Raw genomic sequence first — 18,840 nt, 5'->3', positions numbered from 1 at the left:
TGCTGAGGCCTTGATCCAGTAAAAACACTGAAGCCCGGAGGCACAAGAATAGTTACATTAACTAATATTCCCCTTTCCAGCTTATTAACACTCACATGCTTAGAATTCAGCATGTGCTTAAGTGATTTGCTAGGTTCAAGCCTTAAACTGTTCAGTCGTCCTTCTCATGTATATGGCTTAGCCTGGAAATGTACTTGATTTTTTCCCCCAAAGGCAAGAAATAATTTCTCGCCTTTTTAAGTGCCACTTGGCTGCAGATACTGTAAAAATTGTTACATCTTGCAGAAGTGCCAATTAGAGGCAATAATTACTTGACTGGCCTGCTTTAGCATTAAAATACCTAGACCTTTGTCCCTGGCAGCTGGAGATTTTATTTCTCTGATTGCCTAATGCAGGAAGTACACTGTTTCATAGATATTGATTTAATAATCAAACAAGGCAAATTGTAACAGACTAGCACTATCTTTTAAAACATTTCTAAGATACCAGAATACCTTCTCTGATGTTGTTGTTGTTGTTGTTGTTGCTGCTGTTGCTGCTGCTGTTTTCCTGTCAGAACATGTCCCAGTAGTTCAAATGATCGTTCTTTTTGCATCAGTTACATTTATAAGAATTTAAGGGGCATGGAGATTTTGTGTAGGATCAACTTCCAATTAACATCTTCTGAAATCAAACTGGGTTTTATCATCTCAAGCCATATTTAAAAATAAAATCAAGTTGTGCTTTATTAGAGTAAATATAACTGAGCTGATGCATGTAATTAAATGGATCTCAAATCTCTCTTTTTGTTTAAAAAACACTGAAAATATATATATCAGCATTTTAAAAAAATTCAAACTTAAATACTGTCAAATTCATTTTGACAGTATTCCTGAACTTTAGCTGAGCCCACAAGAATCTAAAATATCAGAAAAGCATTCTCATACAAAAATACCTTAATGCCATTTTAATAATTCTCTCGTGTAAAATAAAAGTTCTACTTCAGTTACTTTTACTGAAAAATGCTTCCAGCCCTATTTTGAAGACAAAAATCTACATTTTTATTATTTAACTAGAACAGAATATTTTAGGGGGAAAGGGGTTTTCATCACTTCTGACTAAAAAAGTGTACGTATAGGTGGGTGTTGATTAATGGTGCTAAAAACACTTTGTGTAGGATCTTATGCTAATTACCCTTTATACCCTAACCCGTGTCATTTTTAACAATCTAAATTAGCATTTTCTCTTAGGACTAAGGAATGTGAGAACTGTGAAGTTGGCTCAGCAAGCTGAGTTAACTGAGAAAACTGAGATGTTCTGTCTTTTCATATTAACATCTGCTGCTTGTATAAAACGTGATATATTCTAAATGCTGAAGATATTACCCTCCTCACCCTCCCCCACAGGAAAAAAAGTGTAATTTGTGACAATTGTTATCTCTAGTTCCAGGTAATCATGTCTGGAATAATGGATTTTTGACATGCAAGCTTTGAAAATTGGTTGCATTATTGTTGATGCAAGCAGTTTAGTTTCTTTGTTATTTTTGCATAGAATAATGGAACAAAATTTTAAAGGCACTGGATGACTGCGAAAGTATTGCTCAGATAAAATCCTGATTATAAATGGCTCCAATTTGGTTTATTTTTATACATAACAAGAACATGAGATTTTCTGGGTTTGTTGCATGATAAAAATAAAAGCCCAGATTTCTAAAGAGAAGGGGAACTTGTATTAGTGTTTTCACTCCTAAAATACATGGCAGTTTGCATGGATTTTGATTTCCAGACATTTAGTTGATAAATGGCAGTAATCGATGGCAGTATGATAAAGCTCTGTTTTTGAAAATGTAATGATCTCTCTTGAATTTGAGGGCTGCCCATAGCTGCTCATTATTATCTTAATCAATAGTGCCTAAAAATTTCTGTACTGGGTGACTTCTGTGTGAGAAGCAGAATCGTAATGTCTCCAGCTGAGCAGAAGTCAAACAACATTCTGCAGGCTGTATTTTGTTGTGCCTGAAAGCACAATGCAGAAAACAGCCAGTCAATGCTGAAAGCTTTTAGTTTTGTTCCCAGAACTGAAGCACTTTCATCACACACAAACAAAACAACTGGAAAAGTATACTGGATATTTGGGTGCAAATGAGAGATGCTTACACCATGCTGGGGACTTATCCATAGTGGGGCCAAATATGCCCATGACTGGCTGGCTGGGAAAACTGCTCCAGTTTAAAGCACTGTGTAAAGCATCAGTAGGATGTGGAAATACGAGAAAGGTGCCAACATCCCAAACAGTCTACCAGCTCACAGCTCTTTCATAATGATGCCACTGTCTGAGCTCTGACAACAAACAGGAAAGAAGGCAGCTCCCTGCAACCTTCCTTCCACTGCTTGGCAAGAAGGAATAGGGCTTTCCCTTTTTAGCTTCCCTCCCTCTTCTGTACAAGCTGGTAAGAAATACAGAAATAATGAGTTTGGCCCATGGTCATCACTTCATTAAAATGAAGAAAAAAAAAAAAGCCTTGCTGCCAGTCCAAATGTGATCTTTAAAATTGCTCTACTTGTCAGAATCAACTTCTGCCCTATTTTTAGCCAGAAAAATGTAAATTACCATCTTATTTTTTCTGTTCCAGAAGAATTACTATTCAATACAGTGTCTCTATCTTTCAAAATTGCTGTATAAATTCCCAAGAATCAGATTAAAAATGAGATTCCAGATCTAAAAGGGTTATTATGAAAAAAGTAGATCAGAGATAAATAACTAGCACAGTGTTGTTAGCTTAATTATGCTCATGAAGTCCATGCTGCCTTACAAAATATATAAGTGCAGATCTGTAGGACATGCCAAAGAAGTGAATAAATACATTAGAAAGTTTAACTGAGAGGCTGGTGTAAAGTGTAAGGATAAAATAAAACATTACATTATCTAGCTATGAAATTCAGTGTCCTCCCCATCTGCAGCTTTGGACCCACCTCTGAAAATCTAGTGTAATTTAAACATATGTTTAACGTTATGCATATGTCTAAATTTCTCACTGAATCAGACCCCTTAAAGTTAATAATGACCCCTTCTAAGGTACAGAGTGACGTTTGCTGAGCATCTTACAGGACTGGGGTCTTTAGTCAACTACAGTAGTAACTGGAGCAACAGAGGTTCTCTAACATCATGGTTTCTCCCTTTGTACAGGCTGGCACAAGCCCACTCTCTTTAGAGGTCATCGTGTTTGGTCCCCTGCATTCACAGTATGTCCAAGCAACATCTAGACCATCCCTGCCACTTGTCTGGAGGTATTTAAGAACAGGTTACACAATGATGGGGATTCCACAACCTTTGTAGATAATGTATTCCAGTGCTTAACCACTCTGATGTTTAGAAACTTTTTCCTCATATCCAACCTATATATCCTTTACAGCAGTTTAAGCCCGTTGCTGATGGTCCTATTCTCAGAGGTTAAGAAGAATCATTTTTCACCTTCCTCCTTGTAACAGACTGTTATCTGTTTGGAAGCTGATACATCCCCTCTCAGCCTTCTCTCATACAGACTAAATAAACCCAGTGCTTTCAATCTTCCCTCACAGATCATATACTCCAGACCTTTAATCATTTTTGTTGCTCTTCTCTGCACCTTCTCCAATTTGTCTACATCTTTCGTGAAATGTGGTGCCCAGAACCAGACACACTACTCCAGTACTAGACATAGCTAGAAATCCTTTGAGGTTCCTGCAGAGAGGCCAACAGCCACTGCAGGCTCCAGAATAAGGTATGGAGGGCCCACTCCCTGCACCAGAAGGGGTGGAGCCTCAAGTGGAAGGGGCAGGACTAAGGACAGTCCAGAGCACCCACTCAGGTCTTGGAAGCCACATGGAATGGTGGAATGACACTCCCACAGTGTTTCAAAGGACAGCAGAGGCAACTGGGAACTCCAGGACCACTTGACACATTGAGCATCTATGCAGATGCTCCCCTTGCCTCCTCCCCTTCCCCCGTCAGTGAGCCTCATCTTCATCATCGTCATCATCATCTATAACCATGGGCTCAGCTCCCGTTGGTGTCTGATGCCTCTCTCACTATTCCTTTCCATCTTTCCCTGTCCAGTGCGGAGTGGCTTAGTTTCTGTAGACTAGTTTTGCACAAATCTACTATATCATCTACCCATTCTCTATGGGGTCTGCCTCTCCTATTCGAACCGTGCATTATACTGACTACCTCGGTCTTGATTTTTATTCATCATTCATTCTGCAAATATGCCCAAATAGTTCTAGCTTTCATTTTATAAACTTCTGCAGCAGGTTCTCTTTCAGCTGTATCTTTCTATATAATGGGTGACCTCCTGCATCCATACTATTATCAGAATCTTTCTATAATAACTCCTTTTGAATGCCAATATTCTTCTTTTTGAATCTTTCGTTATCACCTATGTCTCACATCCATACAACATGCTGCTGAATACACACATTTTCAAGATGCTCAGATTCATTCCTAAGATAATCTCTTTGCTTTTCCAGATCTTATCCATCGCCTTCAAACTTGCTCTTGCTTTCGCTATTCTAGTCCCTATTTCCTTCTTACAGTCTAGATCGTACGTTATGTTGCTCCCCAGATATGTGAACTTCTCTACATTTTCTAGTTCAATACCATCTACACTGATCTTCCTTCCTATTTCCTTATCTCCAAATACCATTGTTTTTGTTTTATCGGTGCCCATAATCAGTCTGTACCACTTCCCTTCTTTGCTTAGTACCTGCACCATTTTCGGTAGCTTCTCCTCATCTTCCTCAGTGATAACTATACCATCCGCAAACCACAAGTTGTTAATTCTTTTCCCACGCAGAGATATCCCTTTTACCTCTTCCTTGATCTTGTCCATTGCTCTCTCCAGATGTGTGATGAAGATACTTGGCAATATTCTACTTGTTTTAAACCAACTTCCCAACTCCATGCATGTTCTCACGACTGCCTCCATAATGTTATTGATAACCTTCAACAACCGTATCAGTCTGCTATCCACTCCATATGACTCCAACACTGCCCAAGTCACTTTCTGATCTATACTGTCAAATGCCTTTTGAAAATTGATGAATCAAGTGTATATGTTTTTGTTCTTTCATTGAGCTTTCTCCGCTATCAGTCATAGTGCTAATATCTGCTGTGTGATACTTCTAGCTTTTCTGAACCCTGCTTGCTCATCTGCTGTATGTTCTTCTATCTGCAGTCTTAATCTCTCTGACAGTATCATCATTAGCACCTTGCCTAGAAGACTCATTAGGGCAATCGTTCTGTAGTTCTTGCACTCCAATGTGCTTCCTTTCTTATGTACTGTCACTAGCACAGATCTTGTCCTTTCCTTAGGTGCCTTCCCTTCTTTCCATGCTGTATTACATGGTTGGTATATTTCCTGAATCATGCTTTCTCCCCTGTATTTGATCATCTCTCCCATCATCTGATCATTTCCAGGGCTTTTGTTGTTCTTTAGTTGTTTCACTGCTTTTTCTACTTCCTCCTTTGAAATGTTGGTCTCACTCTTGATGCTCGCTGGAGATATCTCTTTCAGTCCTTCAATCAGTCTCTCTGAGACACTTGGGTCCAACTGTACTTTGTATAGTTTGGTGCAATATCTTGTCCATTGCTGCATAATCTTCTCCCTGTTCATGAGCACTTCTTTGTTCTCATCTTTGATCGCCATCTGCTTTGGTTACTATTTCCTATTAATATTCCTAATCATTTTATATGTCTCCCTAGTCTTACACTTGCCATAATACCTTTCTATATCTTCACATTGCTCCTCTAACCTTTCTCCTTATCCTTTCTGGCTGCTTTCCTTACCTCATTGCATTTCTTCCTATATTGCTGTTCCACCATCTCAGAGACATCTCTTCTGGTCTTCAACGCTCTCTTCTCTTGAACCAACTTCAGTGTCTCCTGAGTAATCCACTTCTTATTGATCTTCTCTTCTTCTGGAACAGTCTGTTCAATTGCGTCTTCTATCACCATGGCTATCCCTGCAACTCTCTTATCTAGGTCCTCCTCTGTGGCAATATTCTTAATTTTGTCTTCGAGCGCTACTCTGTATGCATTCCCTGTTTCTTCCTCACCTAGCCTCACCACATCTCTTCTTTTCTTAAACTGTGCCTTACACTTTCTTTTGAGTTTTATCTTGATGTTTGCAATCACTAGACTGTGGTCCGAGTCTATATCCGCTCCTTGGAAAGTTCGGCACTGCTGTACTGATGTTATCCATCTTCTTATTATTAAAATCATATCTATCATGTTATTGGACTTAGTGTCATTCGATCACCATGTCCACTTCCTACAGTTATTTGTGGGAATCTCATGTTGCAGATCACCACCTCATGCTCCATAGCAAACTCTAGTAGTTTTTCACCTTGTTCATTTCTTTCTCCATACCCAAACCTCCCCATGACTCTCTCCCAACCTTTATTATCTGTTCCAACCTTCGCATTCCAATCTCCTCCGATGATCAACACGTTTCTTCAGTATCTCCTCCACCATCTTTGTCAAGTCTTTATAGAATAGCCCAATTTCTTCCTCCGTACTGTCCAACTTGTGTGCGTACACCTGAATGACTGAGATGTTGAATGGTTTTGCTTTGAATCTCGCTACCATCATTCTTGCACTCATTAGTTTGTATTCTAAAAATGCTCTTCTAGCTGTTTTGCTAAGGAGGAATCCGATGCCTGCTTCATGCTTCCTTTCATTTCCTGGCCAAATAACTTAGCAAATGCACATCTCTCCCGATGCCATCCAACACATCTCTGCCAGTCCAAGTATATCACATTGGTATCTCTCCATCTCTTTCTGAAGCAGCTCTAATTTTCCAGTTGCCCACATTGTTCAGATGTTCCATGTTCCAATTGATAGAATGTGTGTTAGTTGTAATTGTCTTTTGGTAACCAATTTATCGACCCAACCCAGATCACTCGTTTGGTGTTATGGACCTTGTTTATCCGGGTGACGTCCAAGCGGGCTTCTTTTATCATTTAGTTGTACTGCCATCAGATTTCATTCATATTGTTGTTTCATGGTCATCACATCAACACTCATTTGACCAAACCTCCTCCTTCATCCAGGCTTGCATTCCTTCTTAAAGCAGCCCCAGAGACTTCCATATTTCTGTCAATGTCAAATGTGTTTGAGGGCTGATTCCTTTTGGCAAACTTGATTTGGATTAAACATATTTGATTTGTATTCTACAGTCTCATGGGCAGGAAAAAATGGCAAATTAGTTTAGTAATGCATTTTCTACCAGCATCTGTTTGCAGTCTGGCTGTAAACCTAAGTGTCGTAGTGAAATCTTGGATTACTTACTGTGAGCCTTATGAAAGCTTCAGGCCTCATTTGTTTGTAGGGTTTTTTCACTGAAGTTTTACAAGGTAGCTGCATCTCAGATGGACCCAGAAAACTGGTACTTTGCTAGTCCCAAAATGGCACACACCACTGACTTTGGTTGCTAGAAGAAGGATGTGCAAATCAGGAGGTGGGCTAGGTCCACAAATCAATGTAATAATCCAAACTTTAGAACATACAGATTATTCTCCCATAAAGCAAATAAACTAGATTTGTAAGTAAGAAGTGAGCCATTTGATCTATGCTCTGAAGTGATAATTACTGGCAAGGCAGGGGGGCAGGAAACTTGAACTGCAATATCATTATGGAAGCCCAAGCTGTCTAGAGTTAGTTGTGGTGACAGCAATGTGCATAAAGAGTCCCCCTGAAGTCCATGTGACCACACTTGTTTAAAGACACATGTTAGACTGGCACCAAAGTGGCCAGTATCTTGAAGCTTCAAGCGCAAAAGAACCATCTAGTCAACAATCATATCCTGTTCTGCAGTTGCTTTTGAGAATGGCTGGAACGTGTTTTATCTCAGGGTATGTCTACAAAGCAAAATTATTCTGAAATAACAGCCATTATTTCAAAATAACTAACCGAGAGTCTACACAATAAGACCTCACTGCACAAGGAATATTACCTATTTCAAAATAGTTATTTCTTAATAGGGTCTGTTAAGACAAGGATTGGTGCCTATTTGAAATAAGGCATAGTGGCCGTCGCTACGCCAGCCTCCTCCTTTCAGAAGGGACATGGTAACAAGCCACTTTGGCAGATGTTAATGAGGCACTGCCAGGAATACACAGCACCTCATTAGCATAACAGCAGCCGCACATGTTTGGAAAGTACCACTTTTGAAACACAAGCTGCCCATGTAGACAGGAGCCTTTCCAAAGGACCCCGATTTCCAAAGCCCCTTCTTCCCATTTGGTTTTGGGAAGAAGGAACTTTTGAAGTCTGGGGAGTCCTTTCAAAAGGTCACCAGCTACACGTGTGGCATGTATTTCAAAAGCAGCACTTTAAAAACACGTGTGGCCACCATGTTCATGGCAGTACCTCATTAACATCTGCCGAAGTGGCTCATCACCATGCTCCGTCTAAGAGGAGAGGCCTAGTGTAGCCACAGCTGGTGTATCGATGTTGGCAGGGTTTTTTCGAAAAGGACCCCCCCTGTAGAAGAGCCACATGGGAGCAAACCACGGCACTTTTGAAGTGCCATGGCCGGCAGCGTGCTAATGAGGCACAGAATATTCATTTCAGCACCTCATCAGTATTCTTCAGTTTGGCCATTAGCATGGCCATTTCAAAGTTTTTTGTAAGTGTAGACACAGCCTTTGTGTGTAGTAGTGTTATTTTGAAATAAGCTATTCTGGTATAGCTCATTTTGTAATAAGGCTGTTATGTAGACATACTTTGAGTCTCTGGAGTTGAATCTCATTGGAACTCATTTTGATCTCCCCTGAACCAGTGTGATACTAACATTGGCATTTTCCCAGATTTATACTAGACCAAGGATGAGAAAAATCAAACTCCCTACTTTTTTCTCTAGTACCATATCCTGGACAGAAATTAATGTGTGAGTAGACTGAAGAAGTTCATATAAGGGAAAGACTGATAATTTCCCTCTAGATTCAGTATTAATTGTTCAATTAGTTTATCAGAATGGGTTTTCCTACCACTAATATTTACAAAAGAAGTAAAAGTGTGAGTGGCATGGGAGAGCTTGGATCACACAGGGGTATTTGAAAATATTTGCACCTCTTCTTCCTCATGGCTAAATCTCTGGTTTTCCCATCTGGATCAGCTTTTGTCCTAAGGGCTGCAATCTCCTCTTCTCCATCTTCCTTGCATTCTATTGTCCCTGATTACCTGCTAATATATTTTAAAAAACTTTTGTCTCTTCCTCCTGTTACTCTCTCTCTCTCTCTCTTTCTCTCCCTCTCTCTCTTTTTTTTTTTTCACTGTCAGAAATGTCGGGTTTTTTCACTAGAAAATACTGATTTGTTGAAAACAAACCTTTTCACAGGACTATATCAGCTTTGAAGAAACTTTCATGAGGAAAGAATACACTTCCTTTAACCCACATGAATGGTTCACCATCTCTATTATTCTGATGGAAAATAGCTGCTGGCATCAAGTTTTGGGATCATTGGCAGGCTCCTGCAGTGAGAGACCATCCCTCAAGGAACTAGGGCCAATGCCAAGGTGAGCACTGAATACCAGGACTGAGACCTTGAACTAGACTCTGCTCAATGCTAAGGTGGTACCGAGTGGTGCAGAATGGAGTTTAATTTTTTGTGGGGTGGGGGAGGGAAAGTAGCCATATAGAATAGCCAATTGTCTTGTGGTCATGGTTCTTATCTTGACAGTGGGAGAGTTAGGTTCAAGGCACAGACTTGCTGTGCTCCCCGCAGTCGCCAGGTTATTGGTCATTCTAGTGGGGATCTCGTTTGATGGAGTTACTCACTTTTCTATAAAATGTTCACTGAATGGAGATAAAAAGATTGACTCTCTCAGCTTAGTGAGGGATATGGAAGACCCTGATTTAAGTTCCCATTCTACTTTACTGAAAGCATGAGCGTAGGTCCAAACAACTGTATTGCTGTTCATGCATCCATCTCTTGTTCATTTTTTATGAAAATTTCAAGAGTGCTTTAAATCTCACTAAAATCTTAGTTGAACAGGAAAACCATTTCCCACTCTGATTGTAACTCAGTACTGTGCCTATTGCACTGGCGCCTCAACCTGCTTGACTGCTAGGTACTACCATTGTTCAGTAACACCAGTAATGGTGGGATATCCATTGACTTCAGTAGGCTAAGGATCACATCTCAAATCTACCCAATTTCACCCTTGTTTTTTTTTTCTCCTTTCCCTTTGTCTTTGTACTTTTCTTCTTCTTAAAAACCACTTCCTATGGGGCAACCACCCTCCCAGCCTTTCAACTCTCTTGTATAAATCAGGTTCTTACCTGCATTGGTCTCTGTGTCCTGAACTGTTAACAACATCTATAGGTAGTCATTGGTAGAGTGCATAGGACAACGTAGATCAAGTGCTAGTGGTAGGCAGACATCCTACCATCTCTGCATCTCTTATACATAAAGGCCGTGTCTACACGTGCACGCTACTTTGAAGTAGCGGCGCCAACTTCGAAATAGTGCCTGTCACGGCTACACATGTTGGGCGCTATTTCGAAGTTGAAATCGACGTTAGGCGGTGAGACATCGAAGTCGCTAACCCCACGAGGGGATGGGAATAGCTCCCTACTTCGAAGTTGAACGTCGAAGTAGGGCACAAGTAGCCGATCCAAGTCCCGCAACATCGAAATAGTGGGGTCCCCCATGGCGGCCATCAGCTGAGGGGGTTGAGAGACGCTGTCTCTCCAGCCCCTGCGGGGCTCTATGGTCACCGTGTGCAGCAGCCCTTAGCCCAGGGCTTCTGGCTGCTGCTGCGGCAGCTGGGGTTCCATGCTGCATGCACAGGGTCTGCAACCAGTTGTCGGCTCTGTGGATCTTGTGTTGTTTAGTGCAACTGTGTCTGGCAGGGGCCCTTTAAGGGAGCAGCTTGCTGTCGAGTCCGCCCTGTGACCCTGTCTGCAGCTGTTCCTGGCACCCTTATTTCAATGTGTGCTACTTTGGTGTGTAGACGTTCCCTCGCAGCGCCTATTTCGATGTGGTGCTGCCCAACGTCGAAGTTGAACGTCGACGTTGCCAGCCCTGGAGGACGTGTAGACGTTATTCATCGAAATAGCTTATTTCGATGTTGCTACATCGAAATAAGCTATTTCGATGTAGCGTGCACGTGTAGACGTAGCCAAAATGTAAACAACATAATTTTCCAGCTCTCTCAATGCCTAGTCAAAATCAGCACCTGAATAACCGGGAGCTAATGGCAAACCCAGGTAAGACTGAAGCCAAGCCAGTACGCAAGGTGAGAGGAGGTATTTCCAGGAATGTTTTTTCCTTCTGTAGTACCCAGAGGATCCGTGCTTGGATCATTACATCAGCTCATAGTCATGGGGTCTTTTTGGACTCCTCAGGGCTAATGGAAGCCCAGTAGCCCCCAAACGCTCATATGCACTTGCGGCTGGCCAGTGGCCTGTGACTCTTCTGTCACTCTCAGATATGGCCACAGGGACAACTATAATTGCTAAGCATGATACCTAAGAATGAAACCAGGTGCTCCAGGAAAAAAAAAAACCAAACAAACTTCCAACTAGGATAAATCACAACAACCCACCTGCTTAGCAAAATGATTTGTCATGAACTCCTCACCCTGGAATTCTTCGCTCAGTGCCACCTTAGCACTGATCAGAGTCTAGTTCAAGGTCTCAGTCCTGGTATTCAGTGCTCACCTTGGATTGGCCCAGTTCCTTGAAGGATGATCTCTCAATCTCAGGTCCTGCTCATGATCTCAAAACTTATCGCTGACAGCTATTGTCCATCAGAATAACAGAGGCATGGAACCATTCATATGGGTGAAAGAAAATGAACTTTGACTGGATTTATAGAAGGAAGCTCCACAGTTCAGGAGAAAAGAATGACCCTTTCCCTCACCATGTCCAGGACTAAATGCAAAACCCATTTCTTTGACTTAGCTTTCCCTTCATAAATCTCTTCACACCAGTGTATTTGACGGTGCTCTGTGTGGCTAATGGGGTCTGTTCATGTGGGGACAGTTGTAGGATTAAAGTTTGACTGTAAGCATGTTGGAACAGAGACTGTGCCTAGTATCACACAAGTTGCCCTAGGCCAGTGGATAGGACACAGAAGGGGGAGTTAGCAGACCTGGATTCTAACCCAGTTATCTCACCAAGCTTCTGTATGATCTGGAGAAGTCACTTCATCTCTGTGTTACCACATGCACTGTATCTATATAAGCTGTAAACATTTCTGGGACAAGGATGGGCTTTTGCTATGTGACTGCACAGTACCTAGTACAAAGTTTCAATCTTGTTTAGGGCCCCTAGTTGCTACTGCAATGCAAATAACAATGGTGTCTTTCTAGTCTGTGCTGTTATGCACCTACTATAATGCAGCGCATGGAAGAAGAATGTTAAATGCAATAGAAAGTGTCAATATTTATACTATAGAAAAGACTGCAAATGTATCCTGGGAAAGAACTCCACATAACAAAAATATACATAATAAAGAAAAAATTTCACAGGGTGTCTGTTTTGCTCAGAAAATAGGACACTTGATCAAATAACAGATATTGAAATGTTGCTTGTTAAAAGCTTAAAAATCCTGAATAAAATTTCCTGTCTGCCCCTGATTCAACAGAAGTCGTTCTTTAGCAGTTTTCTACCAGAACGTGAGGCATTGCTTTAATACAAGATTTTCCTTTTTTTCCCCAAGATGTTTTGACTATGCACATTGTTTTCAAACAGTCTCCAATTTGTATATTGTCCTTGTACTTTTTCTGTAAAATCTGTAATTAGTTAGAATAGAAACACACAATGGTGCTGTGACCAGTGGAGTATTGTATAGAATATCGGCATGCCTTTGAGAGTGATGAAAATGATAGAACTTAAATGTGTAATGCTTGGGGGTGGAAATAAACACACAATTGTGCAATTCTATTGATTCAGAAATGCTCCCTGGGTTTTCAGGTTAAGCTTGGTGATGGGAAATGAATGTGTTTACATATCTTACTCTCTTTGAAGCCAAATGCTTACCATTTCTTGCTTTTCTTTGTGAAGTTCGAACAGGGTCTTTATATGGTCACTGAAAGCAACAAAAGATATTGGTGATTTTTTTTTTGAAGCATAATTTCCCAGATTTTTCAGAAATAGTGCTGCAGCAGGAAAATAGCACGTAAAATAAAACTGTTTTATAAGAAAGCTGAAGCGTGGAACACTTAGATCAAGGGAAGGATTCTGCAAAAGCTTATGAACTTAACTAGTTCCAGTGATTTCCTGAGACTATGGAAACTTCAGCTCTAGAAAAGCACGTTAAGAGTTAAGGTCATCCTTAAGTTTGCAAGTAGTCTATCTGACTTCAGTGAGACAACTTATTTGTTTAAATGTATACACATGCTTTTTATCCTGTTGGACTGGGGTCTATTTGCTGAATTGGATGCCTAAGTAGGGACCTAGGAATACAAATATGGGCTCTTTGATGGGAGATTCTTTCCTAAGGCAGAGACATAACTATGAATAAATGGGCTTATATCAGAATGAAGCTACACTGAAGTAAGCTTCGAGTGTGGTGATATAAAAAAACACTTTCATCAGTGTAGTTTTAGTTTTAAATCAACCTTATCCTAAACAATGTGGCCACACTGCATGCTAAATAGTGACAGAGAGAAAGATAGCTGTGTTAGTCTGTGTTCTATCAAAACAAAAAAGCAGTCATGTAGCACTTTAAAGACTAACAAAGTAATTTATTAGGCGATGAGCTTTCATGGAACAGACCGACTCACTTCTTCAGATCATAGGTAGTGTAACATGCCTACTAGAAGTTTTCATCATTCTAGCTAACACTAGGGCAAAACAACTTTGTGAATATTATGAGGCCTGAGTAGCACCATATTCCATATGCAGCCCATTGACTTCCACATTCACGTGAATAAGAGCATTAGATCTGGCCATAAATAAATATTGTCAGGTCATGCTGTGCTTCACCATGTGGTCACTTTCTCCTCACCTTTTGGTAAGGGAGTTTTAATGGCAGAAATGTCTGTGCAAAGCCACTTCCATGTTGTTCACACTACCCAAGCTGGAAACTTTTACACGTAGAGGGCTGGTGGAAATATTTGGGGGAGATGGCTGAGTAAAGGCCATTTTATGTGCTGAGCCAGGCCCTGCTCTCTAGTGCATGTGTGTTGGGGGGGGAAGGGTGTGGATTTGCTGACACTATCCCAACCTGATGTTCAGGGGTTTTCCTGCGGGGGTGTGGGGGAAGAATGGCTGGTGACCAAGATCACCTCACAGCTTCTGAGCATCAAGACCTAGAGGAGGTCTGGGGAGCTGCTCGCTGTGAGTTGGTTGTCAAATTGTGTGAGAAGAGAGGAGCAAACAGGATCCCAGTACTGTGGGAGAAAGGCTGCTGAGGTGCAATGGATGGGCAGGCAGGCAGAATCTGTTCTCCAGTGAGTAAGGGTGTTGGTGTCTCTATTCCAGGCCCTTCAGGAGGGAAGCACCCAGAGCTGGCCCAACAGGGCCTGGCCAGTGAGTGGGGCCAAAGATGGCATGCTGGCAGCAGGATCCAGCTGGTGGGTGGTGGACTCTAGAGTCAGCTGAAATGGGGAGCCCTGAAAGCACAGGGCCTAGGGCAACCGCCTGGTTCGCCTTGCCCTGAGACCAGCCTGGAAGCGCCAGTGCAGGAGAGGAGTTGCCGCAGAATGAGCCAGCCCTGCTCTCACTCCTTGCACCAGCCCATTGACTCTTGCTGTTAACAGATTCAGAGGCGCCCACCCCAGGGCCATGTTAAAAACCTTTCCCTATGCGCAATGCCCCACTCTGTCTCATTCCTGGGCCTCATGCCACCAGATGTGGAGCTTTGTTTGCTGAGCTGGTTTGCGTGGGTGGGCACTCCAGGCTGAGACAGACTGGGGCTGGGGACTGCTGCATCCCATCTACCCCAGCTGCCTGCTCTCTATGCATCTATGCATAACTGACTCTTCTAGAAATACCTGTGAGCTCATCTAGTTAGGGAAATAGATACGATGTAACTTGTCTGACCTATTGCAAACTAAGCAAAGGATCTCCAGTTCTGAATATCTGCTGGTGGATTTTCTTACCAAACTGCTGTCAGCTCAGAGAGACGGACAACTGTTATTAATTGAATAAATGGAAGTAAATTGCAATCTGCTCAGGGCTACACTGCAGTCTAGGGGAAAAAGAAACTGTCAGCTACAGTGCTAATTGCAAATTATTTGCTCAGCTGCACTTAGGATATATACAGAACTACTGGCCAGCTAGACAAGAAACTCATCAGTAAGGATATGTCAATAGGCTGGAAAAGGATATTGGACCAAATTTAACACTGCACTCAGCTCTTACTGATTCAGTAGACATGGGTCTGGCTAGAAGTGCCATGTTGGAGGAAGTGCAGAGGACCGGGGGAGGAATGAAACATTTCTTTGGCAAGTATCAGAAGGGTAGCCGCGTTAGTCTGGATCTGCAAATGCAACGAAGGGGTCCTGTGGCACCTTATAGACTAACAGAAATGTATGAGCATAAGCTTTCGTGGGCAAAGACCCATTTTGTCAGATGCAGGTTTCTGTGGCAGGATTTTTAAAGAAGACATTAGCTATTTCAAACTACTGAGGTTTTCAGAACTAGAGGTAGTCAAGCCTGTAGACAGATTATCTGGCAGAGTGCAGGTGAGGCAAACCTAGAGAGTCAGTGCAATTTATTACTTTTTCAGTGGTGTGCATATGACGTGTAGTGTATATATTTTTTAATATCTATCTACTAGATCTGCAGATGTAAGTATCTATTTAGGTTCTTGGACCATGCACTTGGCAGCTTCTGGTATGTCATTGGGGTAATTCAGCAGTGAAAAGGAAAATTAAATATTTCCTTTACAATGCCAGTTCATGTAACTTTAAAACGATCCTTATATGACATACATAAGCATTTATCCCTAATTCACAGACAAGGAAACTAAGGCACAGAGATGAAGTGAGTTGCTTAAGGTCATACAGACATTCTGTTCAGAATTTGTCACAGAAATCCTCTGACCCACAAAACTATCCGCTCTCCATGGCCATCCCCTTGTTCTTATTCTACTGTTATAAAAATATATATAAAATATTAACCTGTGCCAGCTATATGCCATTCTAAGGGCTTGGGCTACTACAGCTGCCCTCATATACACTGCAGCTGTGTCTACATTAGCAAGGTCTTTTAGAAAATCAGGCCCTTTTTTGAAAGAACACATGGAGTGTCCACACACAAAATGTGCTTTTTCGATCCAAAATCGAAATAATGCAGCTCTTCTTCCGGAAGCCCCCTTCTGCTCCTGGATCAGGAAGGGCACCTTCTTTTGAAAGCTTCTTTCAAAAAAAAGATGTGTAGATGATCTGCGGGCCCTTTTGTTGAAAGAGCAGTCCTCATGGTGCTGGATTTTTTGATCCCTGGCCCGTTCTTTAGAAAGAGCACAGTCTGTGTGTACGCTCCCTCTGCTGTAAAGAGTGGATCAATCCTTCTATCTGCTTTTTTGTGTGTGGACATGCTCTTTCAAAAGAAGATCTTCCAGAAGATCATCTTTCAAAAGATCGCTGGAGTGTAGCTGTGGCCCAAGTGTCCTATCAACCAATGTTCTAATAAACAACTTGATGCATCCTCTACTTTTAATGGTGGCTTTCCCACTTTTAAGAACTAGTATTGTACAACAGTGCCTGAAAGATTTCAGTAGCCTCTTACATTTAACCCTCTCTGGTGGGTCTAACTGTCTATCTGGGTCAGGTAAAATGAAATCTATTGGGGAAACTCCACAGGTTGCCAGCAAAATGGAGGCTAGAACACATTTGTTACTACTTGAGTGATGTAACTGCATTAGGCACTATAATAGCAAATGCCTTCATAGATGGAAGCTATCAACCCTATGGCCAGAATCTTCACAGCAAGGAAAGCTCTCAAAAACTGTATTAGTGAAAAGGGCTCCCCCTGACAGTGTCATTTGCATAGGCTACCTATTCACGGTTTCACTAGTGATACCTCAGAAGTCACCATCCGATACTGGAACTTAAATTTTGGCTGGTGCAGGATTCCCAGAATTTCAGGGAGAGGAAGAATCATAGAATCATAGAATTCTAGGGCTGGAAGGGACCTCAGAAGGTCTTGTAGTCCAGCTCGCTGCTTAAAGCAGGATTAACCCCAACTACATTATCCCAGCCTTGACTATGTCAAGCCAGGATTTAAAAACCTCTAGGGATGAAGATTCCACCACCTGCCTTGGTAACGCATTCCAGTGCTTCACCACCCTCCTGGTGAAGTAGTTTTTCCTCATATCCAACCTACACCTCTCCCTTTGTAACTTCAGATAATTGCTTCTTGTTCTGTTATCTCTCACCACTGAAAACAGTCTCTCTCCATCCTCTTCAGAGCCCCCTTTCAGGAAGAATTCTGCTTAAGGGTTTTAAGCACTTCTTGGTCTCCGAAAAGGATTTCAGAGAGAAAGAGAGAAAGTAGTCAGCTTAATGAGGCCCTGCCCTCCCCTTAATAAAGATGAATCACTGGGTTATGTGGTGGTACTTCCAGATGGAACCAGACAAGCGGCTCCCCTGGGACTTCAAGCAAACAAGCATATAGATATTTAGACTGCTTGGTATTTGCTGATCCAAACTGTGGGTAGTGCTTGAAAGGGTAAGGTTGTGAGGCTAAGGGCCTATCTCCTGATGGACATTCCCTCTGGTGGGAAAGAACAAATTAGATGGACTACAGCTGAAGTTAGTGGAAGGGGTTTGGCATTTTGCTCATTATTTGCACATATATTCTGTTGCTGTTTGTCCGTGTTTATGTTCCCTTCCCCAGTAATGATTATTTGTACAGACTTGGAATGCTTGCAAGTGCAGAAGTTCTGCCTTTTAAGGCAACCAGGCAGAGGGCTTTGTTAGCTTTCTCAGGGTACTGGGCAGTGTTCCGTCTAATTGTTTTCCAACATGGACAGAATAAATTTTGTCATGTGCACCCAGGTATGTGTGGATGCGCGGCATGAATAGAAGCATGCTGCCCACTGTGGGTAGATGTGGGTGCTCAGCTAATCAGCTGGCTGGCACCAGAATCTCTCCTGGGTGGATTGCCACACACTCAGCTCACAGGGAAAACTGCTTCCCGGTGGGGGCACAAAATAATTGTTTGTTAAGACTTAAGAAGGACTCGAGCTGTACCATTCCCAGGCCTTTTGATGGTTCTTAGCCTCTTGGTAGAAAGTTTACATTGTCAGTGTGTAAAACAGAGCTGGGATTTCAGGCCTCTCTGTACATTTGAAGCATCTGAGCAAGTTCAGCAGCCATGTATGCTGCTTGTAGTAAATTTATATTGTGCTGTGGGTAGGCACAATATATTGCTTGCCTTTATTAGGATTTCAGCACCTGGTTTCTATCACTGGTTCTCCATAGTATCATGAGCACACCCTCAAATCTCTGCATTAGCTGAGCTACACTGAGGGCAGGATTGGAGCTAGTGGTAAAGACAGCTAGTGGTGAAGACAGCTTTACATCATCTGTGAGGAAGTCTGCCACAGGCCCTACTGCTCACTGCCCCAGGAAGGAGCCACAAAGGAGGGTCCTTTAGGCTTGCCTAGAATGGCAAGTTTTCTGCAGCTTGCCAGAGCCCAGCAGGCATAGACAGTGGGTGGATAGTCTTGCTGGATTCCTGGGCAAGGTGGAGGGGGCCCAGCTCTGTGTTCCCAGAAGGAGCAGGGCCGCAGGCAGAAGGGGTGGCCCTTGGTGCAGCCAGTCCTCAGCACTGCCAGGAGTGCACCACATGTTCCCTGCTCCCCTGCCCACCACCACCAGGCAGCCTTCACAGCTGCATGGAGCTGCTGTGATATTACATGT

The sequence above is a fragment of the Carettochelys insculpta genome, chromosome 1 (assembly GCF_033958435.1).
Source record: "Carettochelys insculpta isolate YL-2023 chromosome 1, ASM3395843v1, whole genome shotgun sequence".
Lineage (NCBI taxonomy): Eukaryota > Metazoa > Chordata > Testudines > Carettochelyidae > Carettochelys > Carettochelys insculpta.
The sequence above is the reverse complement of the archived record's forward strand: the minus strand, read 5'-3'. Positions refer to the sequence as shown.